The sequence below is a fragment of the Somniosus microcephalus genome, chromosome 3 (assembly GCF_052327205.1).
Source record: "Somniosus microcephalus isolate GS21.2 chromosome 3, FLI_Smic_1.0, whole genome shotgun sequence".
Taxonomy (NCBI): domain Eukaryota; kingdom Metazoa; phylum Chordata; class Chondrichthyes; order Squaliformes; family Somniosidae; genus Somniosus; species Somniosus microcephalus.
The window spans coordinates 36986017-36998168 of record NC_140989.1 but is presented as its reverse complement, the minus strand read 5'-3'; the positions used below and the strand labels follow the sequence as shown (position 1 = coordinate 36998168).

Sequence of the window (12152 nt, the reverse complement as noted above, 5' to 3'; positions counted from 1 at the left end):
GCTAAAAAGGGAGGATTGTGGTGTATGTAACCGTTCCACCTTTAAGAGAACTATTTTAAGAGATGCACTACTTTATCTTGGCTGCTGTATACTGTAATACCGGTGGTGACCACACCGGTATATAAGTGCTGTGTAATGATTTATTGGGCAGTTCAGCCTGACCTTCAACTAGTAAAGACCTGTTGAATTTATTCTTGTGGTCTGTGTGCAGTGATTCTTATTAACAATTACTAGAACACACAGACTTAACAGTGTGTGACTTGGAGGTGCTGGTGTTCCCATGCGCCTGCTGCCCTTGTCCTTCTAGGTGGTAGAGGTCGCGGATTTGGGAGGTGCTACTGAAGAAGCCTTGGCGAGTTGCTGCAGTGCATCTTGTAGATGGTACACACTGCAGCCACGGTACGCCGGTGGTGGAGGGAGTGAATGTTTAAGGTGGTTGATGGGGTGCCAATCAAACGGGCTGCTTTGTCTTGGATGGTGTCGAGCTTCTTGAGTTTTGTTGGAGCTGCACTCATCCAGGCAAATGGAGAGTATTCCATCACACTCCTTACTTGTGCCTTGTAGATGGTGGAAAGGCTTTGGGGAGTCAGGAGGTGAGACACTCGCTGCAGAATACCTACGATAGCAAAATACTGCAGATGCTGGAAATCCGAAATAACAACAGAAAATGCTGGAAAAACTCAGCAGGCCAGGCAACATCCGTGGAGAGAAAATAGAGTCATTTTCTCTCCACGGATGTTGCCTGGCCTGCTGAGTTTTTCCAGCATTTTCTGTTGTTATTTCTGCAGAATACCTAGTCTCTGACCTGCTCTTGATGCCACAGTATTTATGTGGCTGGTCCAGTGAAGTTTCTGGTCAATGGTGACCCCCAGGATGTTGATGGTGGTGGATTCGGCGATGGTAATGCCGTTGAATGTCAGGGGGCGGTGGTTAGACTCTCGCTTGTTGGAGATAGTCATTGTCTGGCACTTCTGTGGCGCAAGTGTTACCTGCCACTTATCAGCCCAAGCCTGAACATCGTCCAGGTCTTGTTGCATGCGGGCATGGACTGCTTCATTATCTGAGGAGTTGCGAATGGCATTGAACACTGTGCAGTCATCAGCAAACATCCCCACATCTGACCTTATGTTGGGGGGAAGGTCATTGATGAAGCAGCTGAAGATGGTTGGGCCTAGGACACTGCCCTGAGGAACTCCTGCAGCGATGCCCTGGGGCTGAGATGTTTGACCTTCGACCTTAACTCCACTTTCCCGCCCTATCACCATATCCCTCGATTCCCTTTATTGGGCTCTGTTTCTTCCCTCATAACATTTTCCTCAGGACTTTCCAACATGAAATGCTTCGAAAGCTAATGTGCGAGACAGATAATAGTGGAAGGAAATGCCTGACAGAGTGTTTTGACTACCCGGTTTCTTTGTCTTGTGATGAATGCAGCTATATTTGTTGAGCAATCTGTTGAGCAATCTTTTCAGTGCTGGGAAATAAGGAGCGATGAGCTCTGAGAAGTGCTTGGGGCCAGAAGGGAAGTTATCTTCTCAAAAGTGATTACTATTGGCACAGGCGAGGAGCTGGTCTGATTGAAGTTCAGGTAGAATATAAAAAGAGGCTTGCCAAAGTAGCATAGACTACCGAGATACCTCCTTACAGGCTGAGTGAAACCTGCTGTATCGTGGACTCTGTTCAATGCATTCATTTGTTGAAAATAAAAGTTTCTGTAAAGTCTCTCCTGGTTCTCCAAAGGCAAATCAAACAAAACTTAGATCTGCGTTGTTGAACTCTTCAACCCAATGCCTGCCTTGCTCATCGCCAAATAATTCCTTGATAGGTCGATGATCAGCCATGATCTTATTGAATGGTGGAGCAGGCTCGAGGGGCCATATGGCCTAGTCCTGCTCTTATTTCTTATGTTCTTATGGGGAACGCCTTCAACAGGTGTTCGGCCCCTCATATACATATTTAAAGGGTCTACCGCCTGTTTTAGGAGTCTGCCCCGGGATGCTTAAATAAAGGCCCCCCCATGCAGTGGGACCAACACTTGTGCAGATTGGGTGCAGGCCGTCCCACTGCTAACTTGGTACGCTTTGCACCCCGTTATACATCCAAAAAATGGGCGCAGCGCATACCAAATGACGTAAGAAAACTACTAGGCACTTGGTCTAAGCGTTAAACAAAGCTTTAATCAACTGTTTTACAACATGGAGGTCTAGTTGTATCCTTCACTAGTTCCTGTTATAAGAATGTCCTGCGCAAGCTGGGCCCGTGCCCGTATTTATACTCTCCCTGGACAGCGCCACCCGCAGGCCGCTCAGTATTATTTCATAAGTCTTTCTTTCATGAATGACTGATTCATGTCACCAAGTTCTACCCCAAATGGAGGTAAATGGTGAAGGGGAAGCTGAATGTAGCAATGGAGCAGTGGGCCGATGCTGATCATCTGGTATACACCCCACCCTTTCCATTGACTGCTGGCTAATCCTCTACCGCCCACTCCCACCACCACTGAAAGTTGAAATCAGCCCCATCGCAGGTGTCGGCCATGGCTCAGCAGTAGCACTCTCGCCTCAGAGTCAGAAGGTTACGGGTTCAAGCTGTACCCCAGGGGCTTCAGTACATAATCTAGGGAGCCACTGAGGGACTGCAGCACTGTCAGAGGTGCCTTCTTTCCAATCAAATCTTTAACTGAGTATGAAAGATGATATGAGGCACAAGGCTGCAGATTGTCATAAATCAATTCTGCATCTCCCAGTGTGAGGCTTTTTTATGGGGCTCCTCCACATACTTCAGCAGTTGTTTTCTTTCATCGGGTGCTACTGTCCATTTACATATAAATTACGTCTGCCCTCTCAGGTGGACGTAAATGATCCCATGGCACTATTTCAAAAAAGGGCAAGCGTGTTCTCCCAGGTGTCCTGGCCAATATTTATCCCTCAACCTCTCACTGAAACAGATTATCTGGTCAGTATCACATTGCTGTTTGAAGGACCTTGATGTGTGCGAATTGGCTGCCCCGTTTCCTACAGTGTCTGGCTTCAAAATCCTGCAGTGCCGGAAGAGGTGACTGGACATTTACAGGACAGAAGCACCCCAAAGATTGGGAAATCTACATCCTAGTAGGTGCTTGAGGTCTACACAAGAAGTTGTGGTAAGATGGGATGGAGAGGAAGCCATGACAAAGTCCTTTCTTTGGGGGGCCACTTCCTGAGCCTACTACCACCTTCTACCTGGTAGTTCCAGGAAGCGGCGATAACTGGTGAGGACATCTGTTCGGGGTTCTCAATGTTATTTGCCTGCAGCAGGTGGGGAATGAGTGGTAAGTGGTGGTCCAGGTGTGGGCAAGTGGAAGGAAATTCAGGTTCGGGTGGGTGAGGTTTGCGGTAGGCCGTAATTTCAACTTCACTCTTCCCTGCAATCTCACCCCTTTCAATTTCAGTTGGGCCTCCGGGCCTTATTTAAGTTATACCGGTGAGCTGCGGACACTTATATCAATTTCGGGCCTTTGCGGTGTCATCAGTGGCCCTCGGGTGGGTCCTGGGATGGGGCGAGGAGGAGGAGGAGGAGGAAGGTGATCGAGAAGGGACCGAGTGAGGGGCAGCAACAGCCTTGGGGACCGTTGTGGCGCCGAGAGGAGCACTCCTGCTTCTCCTGGCTCCACATACAGGTAATTAATTTTTTAACAAAACTTACCTTTTTGAAGGACTGCTGGTTAGGCCGATTGTAGACCACGTTTTCGTGAACGCAGAAGGCTCGGCTCAGGGCAGCTCTGTTTTAGAAAGGAATGGCAAAACAGCAAGTATGCTCCATGTACTGGAGCCTTTACCAATATGGTGAGTGGCGTACTTCTGGCGTGGGATATGCTCATGCACGCCGACCGCCATCTTGGACACTTATACACCCATTTTACACCTGTATAATGGGCAAGGTGCCAACAGATCTCTAGGCCAAGATATTTAAACTTGCTCTGATATTTCTCTGCCTGGTGCCTGCAGTATGTTGCCGTGCCAACAAGTCATAACAGGAACGGCGGAACCCAAGTTCATGCTTATTAATTCCTATATGGCAATTTCTCAATCTTGACCAGTCATCAATGGGCAGCAGTGAGCAGAGGCAAGGTGCTTTCCCAGCCTGGGTGAGGGGCAGTCAAGGAAGGAAGAAACTGGCAACCGAGTCACGCTAATTACTCTGAAACACTCCTTGGCAACTAGCTCAAAACAGCAATACCAACAACTTGCATTTCTGGAACGCCATTGAGGCAGCAAATGTCCCAAGGTGCATCACACAGGAAAAACGGATTCTGGGCAGGAGTCGGAGCCGTACGAGAATTGACCAAACGCCAAGTCAGAAAGATACGTGTTGTGGATCCTTTTGAAGGTGGGAGAAAAGGGCTTAGGGGAACGCTCCTGAAGGCCTTTCCACAGATGGCGAGGCAGACTCCGGCCGATGCGCAAAGAGCAAGGTCAGAGGACCAAAGGTCCCAAGCTGGAATGTAAGGGCTGAAGGACGTGGCAGAGGTAGGGTGAGTGAGGCGTGGAGTGATTTGTAATCGAGGATAAGAATTCTGAATTCAATAAGTTGAAGGACGGGAAGCTAGTGGAAGTAGTGAGAACAGAGGTGACGGACGAACAGGGCTTGGTCAGGAGCAAGATGCGAGCGATGGAGTTTTAGGCTGAAGCTTGGGAGGATGGAATGGAGGGTGTTGGAGAAGTTAAATGTGGAGATAACAACAGTGTGGATAAGGATTTCATCAGTGGTGGGGGTGAGGTAGGGTTAGAGGAAAGCAATGTTACAGAAATAGAATTAAGTGGTCGGGGTAATGGTAATGGATACAATGTGAGCTTTGAAGCTTAGTTCAGGATCAAACAGGCCATCAAATTTGTGTGATATTGAGATCAGCCTGAGTGAGCCGCCAGGGGAAATGATAGGGTCAGCAGTTAGAATATGGAGTTTTCGGTGCAATGGCTTCAGTTTTGCCAGCGTTAAGTTGGAGAACGTTTGGCCCTTTCATGACTTGATGTTGGACAAGCAATTTGATAGCACAGTGTGGCGATAAAGGTGGGAGGCAAAGAGGTACATCTGGGGATCATCAGCATACATGTGGAAGCTGAGCCCATTCCTACAGGCACTGTCACTGAAGGGCAATGCATAAATATGGATGAAACCTTCAGGTAGTCCTGACATGACCATACAGAGGTCACATAAACATAGAAACATAGAAGATAGGAGCAGGAGTAGGCCATTTGGCCCCTCGAGCCTGCTCAGCCATTCAATGAGATATGGCTGATCATCCAAACTCAGTACCCTGTCCCTGCCTTCTCCCCATATCCCTTGATCCCTTTAGCCTTAAGAAATATATCTAACTCCTTCTTAAATATATTTAATGAATTGGCCTCAACTGCCCTCTGTGGTAGAGAATTCCACAGGTTCACCACTCTCTGGGTGAAGAAATTCCTCCTCATCTCTGTCCTAAATGGCCTACCCCTTATCCTTAGATTGTGACCCCTGGTTCTGGACTCCCCTGCCATCGGGAACATCCTTCCTGCATCTAGTCTGTCTAGTCCTGTTAGAATTTTATAAGTTCTAATGAGTCACCATGCAGGAGAAGCCATTGCTGGAGATGTGCTGTCTCAATTGGAATAGGCAGGTGCAGAACCAAGCAAGGGCAGTCCAACACATATGGAACCCAGAGGAGGGCTGATGGAGTATCTGGCCATGTTGAATGCTGGCAGAGAGATCGAGGAGGACAAGGAGGTGTAGCATGCTGCTGCAGCAGTCACAGAGGATGCCAGTATTAACTTTGACTAGGATGGTCTTGGCAATGTGGGCAGGGCAGAAACTGGATTGAAGATTGGAAACAGAGGGACATGAGTGCAGAGCTGGATTGTGACGATATATTCAGCTTGGGAAGAAGGTGGGAAGCAGATTCCTCCCGGTTTAAGATTGATTATGCAAGCATAGTCAACGAATTACATCGGGGGTTGGGGGGAAAACTGTTCTGATATCAGGAACTTAAAGAAAAGCCATTTTGTAACCTTGCTGCTGAACTTTGTGACGGAAATTAGTCATAGTATATTAGACTAGACATGTATACGGTACTCACACAGTATAATTAAGCTTCACCCAGAGCAGGTGAAGTCACAGCGTGTGGGCTGGCTCAACTCCAGTTTGTTCATTAAAGGGGCATGGCTGTCAGGGTTTTGTGGTTTATGAATGAGAAATTCCAGTATGGAAGCAATTGCCCAAGTTTTATTGTTTACTTTTGAGGAAGGTGAGCGAGAGAGAGGAGATCTTAATTGGCAACATACGTGCATTTATGCTTTCATGAATTTTTTTCAGTAACAATGGAGTGAAAATAGGACCCCGTTGACGCATGTTCTTTGGGTGCAAAAAACAGCAATTTCACGGGGCAGTGTCTCGCACTCGAACAGTGCCTGAAGAACGTCCGACGCCACATTGGCCCAGGTGATATTTAGGTGTCCCTGGTGGCTGCCTGAAACATATGCTGGCAAGGGGCCTAATGCCCCTTTCACGAGCCCGCTCAAAAATTTGTCAGAACTGAGAGGAGTCTGCGCCGGACGCGCGTCACTCAGTTTTTTCAGGTTTTTCTGTGGCCTAACTGCTGGTCCTTAAAGGGGACCGCTGGAGGCCACCAACCAAATGGTAAGTTTTTAGCTTTTAACTCACCATCATGTGGAGCCAGAGCAGCAGAAGTGTAACTTGTAGAACTCTGCTAGCTTCATTGCTAGCTTACTTGCTACATGCTTGCTAAAACTTGTCTGTCACAGCACAAAGTGTACTTGCCTTCCACTCCATCTATATCCGGTGCTGCTTACTTACAGTAACATTCTGCTTTACATTTGTGCTGCTCTTTAAGTCGTGCAACTTTTAGCAAACATTCCGCCGGGTCCTCCAAGTCATTGACATCTTGTTGACTTGTTGCCTCCTTTGCTTTTAGTTGGGGCCCATACTCACCCACCAAAAAAAATCTGCTCACTTTTCTCCATTACAGCAAGTTACCTGATTGGTCAATCAAATGGGCTTTTGGAACTTGCCAGTGGGCTGTGTTGCTCAAATATTGCAATGTCCGAAGCTGCATTAACAAACTTTCACTGGGAATTTCCTTGGGTGTTCTCCCCATCGGCCCCCGCAAAGTCGGCGGAATATTGGCAGAAACCCCGGCTAGACGCGTGAGTGTGGTTTTTGCTGATCTGCCAAAGCTACGGAGGCCGATCGGGAGAACACCTGAGGACATTTATGGCATCGGTTTCTACCTGTTAAATGGCTAACTACCTCAGGAACAATAACACGATTGACTGCTTAGCTACTCTACCTGCTAACAAAAATGTTAATATATAGAGGGGATGGATGATGGTGAATCCCATAGAATGCTAATGTGCTTCATAGAATCATAGAACCTTACAGCACAGAAGGAGGCCATTCGGCCTGTCGAGCCTGTGCTGAATCTTTGAAAGAACAGTCGTGCTCATTCCCACACTCCCTCCTTTTGTCCATAACCTTGTAAGTTCCTCATCCTCAAGTACCTGTCCAACCCCCTTTTAAAGTTATTGATGGAATCAGCTTCCACCACCTTTTCAGGTCGAGCGTTCCCGATCCCGACAACTCCCTAAGTGAAAAGATTTCTCCTCCTCTCCCCTCTCGATCTTTTGCCAATGATTTTGAATCTATGACCTCTGGTTATTGACCCACTCGCCCGAGGGAATAACTTTGCTCTATCCACTCTATCAAAACCTCTCGCCATCTTGAAAACCTCTATCAGGTCACCTCTTAACCTTCTCTGTTCCAAGGAGAACAGTCCTAACTTTTCCAACCTCCCCTCATAACTGAAGTCCCTCATCCCTGCTAACATCCTGATAAACCTCCTCTGCACCCTTTCTAAGGCCTTTACATCCTTCCTGAGGTGTGGTGCCCAGAACTGTCCACAATACTCCAGCTGAGGCCTAATCAGTATAGAGGTGAAGGACAATGATGAATCCCATAGTATGCTCATGTTTAGAAGGGATGGGTGATGGTAAATCTCATGGAATTCTAATGTATAGAGGGGATGTGTTAAGTCCGTGAATGATTTAGACACGGACTAGCAGGAGTGAAAACAAACAGATGTTTACTGGTGGAAGTCCATAACGAATCTAAACAACAGAGGCTCTCTAGCGCCTTTTATACAGGGGTGGTCACTGCCAGTACTGCGGTCTGAGACCAGTTATTCTCTTAAAGGTACATACACAACAGGATGGGTGCCTATCCTGATTGCTGCTGAAACCCTCATCCGTGCCTTGGTTACCTCTAGACTCGACTATTCCAACACTCTCCTGGCCGGCCTCCCATCTTCCACCCTCCATAAACTTGAGCTCATCCAAAACTCTGCTGCCCGTGTCCTAACTCGCACCGAGTCCCCTTCACCCATCACCCCTGTGCTCGCTGACCTACATTGGCCCTTGGCCCAGCAAAGCCTGAATTTTAAAATTCCCAACCTTGTTTTCAAATCCTTCCATGAACTCACCCCTTCCTATCCTTGTAACTTCCTCCAGCCCTACAACCCTCTGAGATCTCTCCACTCCTCCAATTCTGGCCTCTTGAGCATCCCCGATTTTAATCGCTTCACCATTGGCAGCCGTGCCTTCAGCTGCCAAGGCCCTAAGCTTTGGAATTCCCTCCCTAAACCTCTCCACCTCTCTACCTCACTCTCCTCCTTTAAGATGCTCCTTAAAACCTACCTCTTTGACCAAGCTTTTGGTCACCTGTCCTAATATCTCCTTACATGGCTTGGTTGATTACGTTTCTTGACGTTTTACTACGTTAAAGGTGCGATATAAATGCAAGTTGTTGTTGTTGATGTTTTACTCTTTGTCTTCCTCTGGGCAGTGAACAGCTGCACAGTAACTGTGTCATTGCTTCGTGTGGGATCACCAGTTTGTGAGTTTAACTCTTTGGATATGTTTGCCAGTTGTTTCTGTTGATAAAGCTTGTCTCTCAACAGCTGGGTGCCAAGTCTCACAGGGTTAATCATTTGATTCCTGGGAAAGTACATGACAGCTGCTGTTTTATGTGATAGCAAATGTGCAGCTGTTTTCCATTTAAGAGGTGTAAAGGCCTCATCTGACAGTTTCAGCGAGTCTGGGATCCTTCAAAAACCAGTATGTAAAACTGGCAGAATCAGGTCATCACAAAATGCATCTCTCTGTTTGCCAACCTGGTAACATTAACAAACAATTTACTTTTTGCTTTCTAATTTTGTCTTCTTTCCTTTCCCTTTTCTTCTGGTGATTCATACTGGGGTTTGGTCCCATGGGTACTGGCCGTGCCCTGCTACCTCATCCAACTGCTCATTCTTCATGAGACAGGCCGATCCACACAGTGGGGTAGAAATCCGTCTTGGCCAGTGGCGCAAAACGGGCGGTAACACATCGGCCGCCCGTTACACGCCCTGCCCGACATTGACTTTGATGGAACTGAGTATCGGGCGGGTGTCTAACGGGCGCCAGAAGCGATACTGCCCGTTTCGCGCTCCATTTCTACCCCAATGTTCGTTTACCCGAAGAGTGGCTAAATAGCAATCATGGGCAGGAAGCCTGGCTGGTTTTTCCCCTTTCCTAGTCCAACGGGCACTGAGGCCAAATGTTTGTACCATCTCCATCACCTCAGCCGAGATCAACTAGCAGCACAGACCTTGTGTGGATCTTCCCTGGACTGTATGGCTCCATATCACTCCAGGAGATGCTGAGCTGGAGGGAACCACTTTAAGTAATTTATTTTCCTTAAATACTGACACAGGCACACAAGTCTGCGAACATTCAGCCTCTGTGCACATTATGATCTGACATATCCTTGCGAGAGCTCACCTGTAGCCAATTGTCCCTTCTGTTTACACCACCAATGTCCAATACAAAAAGTGCAACAGGAATCTGGACCACGTTTGTTCCTTCTCTCTGTGTGTGAGTGTGGCAAAGCACTTTTACATTGTTTGTAGTCCTTTCCACAATCCTTACATGTTGACTTCAATAGATGGTATTTATTCATTGTCAGAGCATTGAGGTAAAGTCTGACCTTTGGAGCTTGGTGTTGACCTTTGGAAATGAGGGAATGATAGCATCAGTGAGTTGAACAATGTATTTATGGTAAGTACCTGTGTTAAGTGCACCTTTCGGTTGAAGCCTCCACATCCAATCATGAAGAAAGCATATGCAGGCCTCAAGTGCATCCAATCAATATACAGAAGTAATCGTGCATGAAAGGCAGTTTTGCACATAAATGTGCTCACTCATTGATGAGGTCACTTCCAAGGACTTTGTATTTCTGAATGATGGCCATTAAAATGTCTGGTGTTCAAAAAGAATTGCTCTCAGTGTTAGGAAATAGGAATTACCGACACTGACTTAATTAACTCATTCTGCTTCCTGATTGTTTTTATCTCTCCTTCAGTAATTAGCCCCTCAGAGTAAGGGAAGGTGAGCGGGGGGGGGGGGACTGTCCGGCTCCGTGTTGATGAGCTGGAGTCCGAGCTTCAAACACTGCGACACATCAGGGAGGGGGAGAGTTACCTGGACTCTGTGTTCCAGGAAGTAGTCACACCAATTAGATTAACTAATTCAGATGTAGTCCGTGGCCAGGGACATGATGGTGTGACTAGAAGTGAGGCAGGTACGGGGATCCAGGAGGTAGTGTTGGAGGAGCCGCAGCCCTTGCTCTTGCCCAACAGGTTCGAGGCTCTTACTCCCTGTGGGGACGGGAGCGGGGACTGCAGGGAGGATGAGCAACCTGGCCACAGCACCGTGGAACGAGGGGCCATTCAAGTGGGGGGAGTAAAAAGAAATGTTGTAGTGGTAGGGGATAGTATCATTAGGGGGATAGATAGGGTTCTTTGCAGCCGAAAGCGAGAGTCCCGAAGACTGTGTTGCCTGCCCAGTGCCAGGGTTAAGGACATCTCCTCTGGGCTGGAGAGAAAGTTGGAGTGGGAGGGGGAGGATCCAGTTGTCGTGGTCCATGTTGGTACCAATGACATAGATAGGACAAGGAAAGAGGTTCTGCTGAGGGAGTATGAGCAGCTAGGGGCCAAATTAAAAAACAGAATCACTGGGGTAATAATCTCTGGATTACTACCTGAGCTGCGAGCAAATTTGGCTAGGGTAAATAAAATTAGAGAGTTAAATGCGTGGCTCAAAGACTGGTGTGGGAGAAATGGGTTTTGCTTCTTGGGACACTGGCACCAGTACTGGGACAGGAGAGAGCTGTTCCGTTGGGACGGACTTCACTTGGCCAGTGCTGGGACTAGAATCCTGGCGAATCGAATAACTAGGGCTGTACAGAGGGCTTTAAACTAATTAGTTGGGGGGGGGAGGTTTCAAGAGAGCAAAAAATAAAAATGTCAGCAGAGAAGGCAATAGAGCAAGGTAGCAGTGGGGGAATTAAAACCAGAGCGTGTCAGGAAGGGACAGAATGTATAAAGATAAAGGTAAAGTAGTAAAGGGGGTAAAAGCAGGAATAAATTGTCACAAAACATATTTAAAATTTCTTTATCTGAATGCACGCAGCATTCGTAACAAAATAGACGAGTTGACGGTACAAATAACTACACATGGGTATGATCTGGTGGCCATTACAGAAACATGGCTGCAAGGTGACTGTTATGGGTGTGGTAGTGGGCCCAAACACAGACAGCCAGCCAGAGACCTGAGATGGAGTAAAACTCAAAAGATGCTTTAGTAGAAGGCTCTTCAAATACAGGACGTACAGAGAATTCTTCAAACAAAAGATCAAAGTAACAATTCAAAGAACCAAAAGCGAGTATACAAAACGCAGGGCAAGGACTAGAAACTAACCTGTGACTTGCAGGCATGAGAACTCAAGACTGAGCGACTGGGGCCGGAAATAGTCAGCTTAAATAACAGGCCTGATTACTCTGATGAGACAATTACTCTAATGAGACACAGGTGAGGAGAGAGGTACAGAGACATGGCAGCAGTGTACTGAGGCCCCCTAAGCCGCCGTCTGGCGGCCAGCAGAAGAACTTGTAGCTGGGACCCTGACAGTGACCGTGACTGGGAACTAAACATCTAGGGGTATTTGACAATTAGGAAGGACAGACAGGAAGGAAAGGGAGGTGGGGTGGCTATGTTAATAAAGGATGGAATCACTGCAATAGT

General features: G+C 47.4%; 1 protein-coding gene across 1 annotated transcript in view; it reads left to right on the top strand.

Annotated features, from left to right (window-relative positions):
- rasgrp3 (RAS guanyl releasing protein 3 (calcium and DAG-regulated)) overlaps window positions 1–12152 on the top strand; it is a 115717-nt gene that overhangs the window by 24329 nt on the left and 79236 nt on the right. The gene's annotated exons all lie outside the window — the stretch shown is intronic.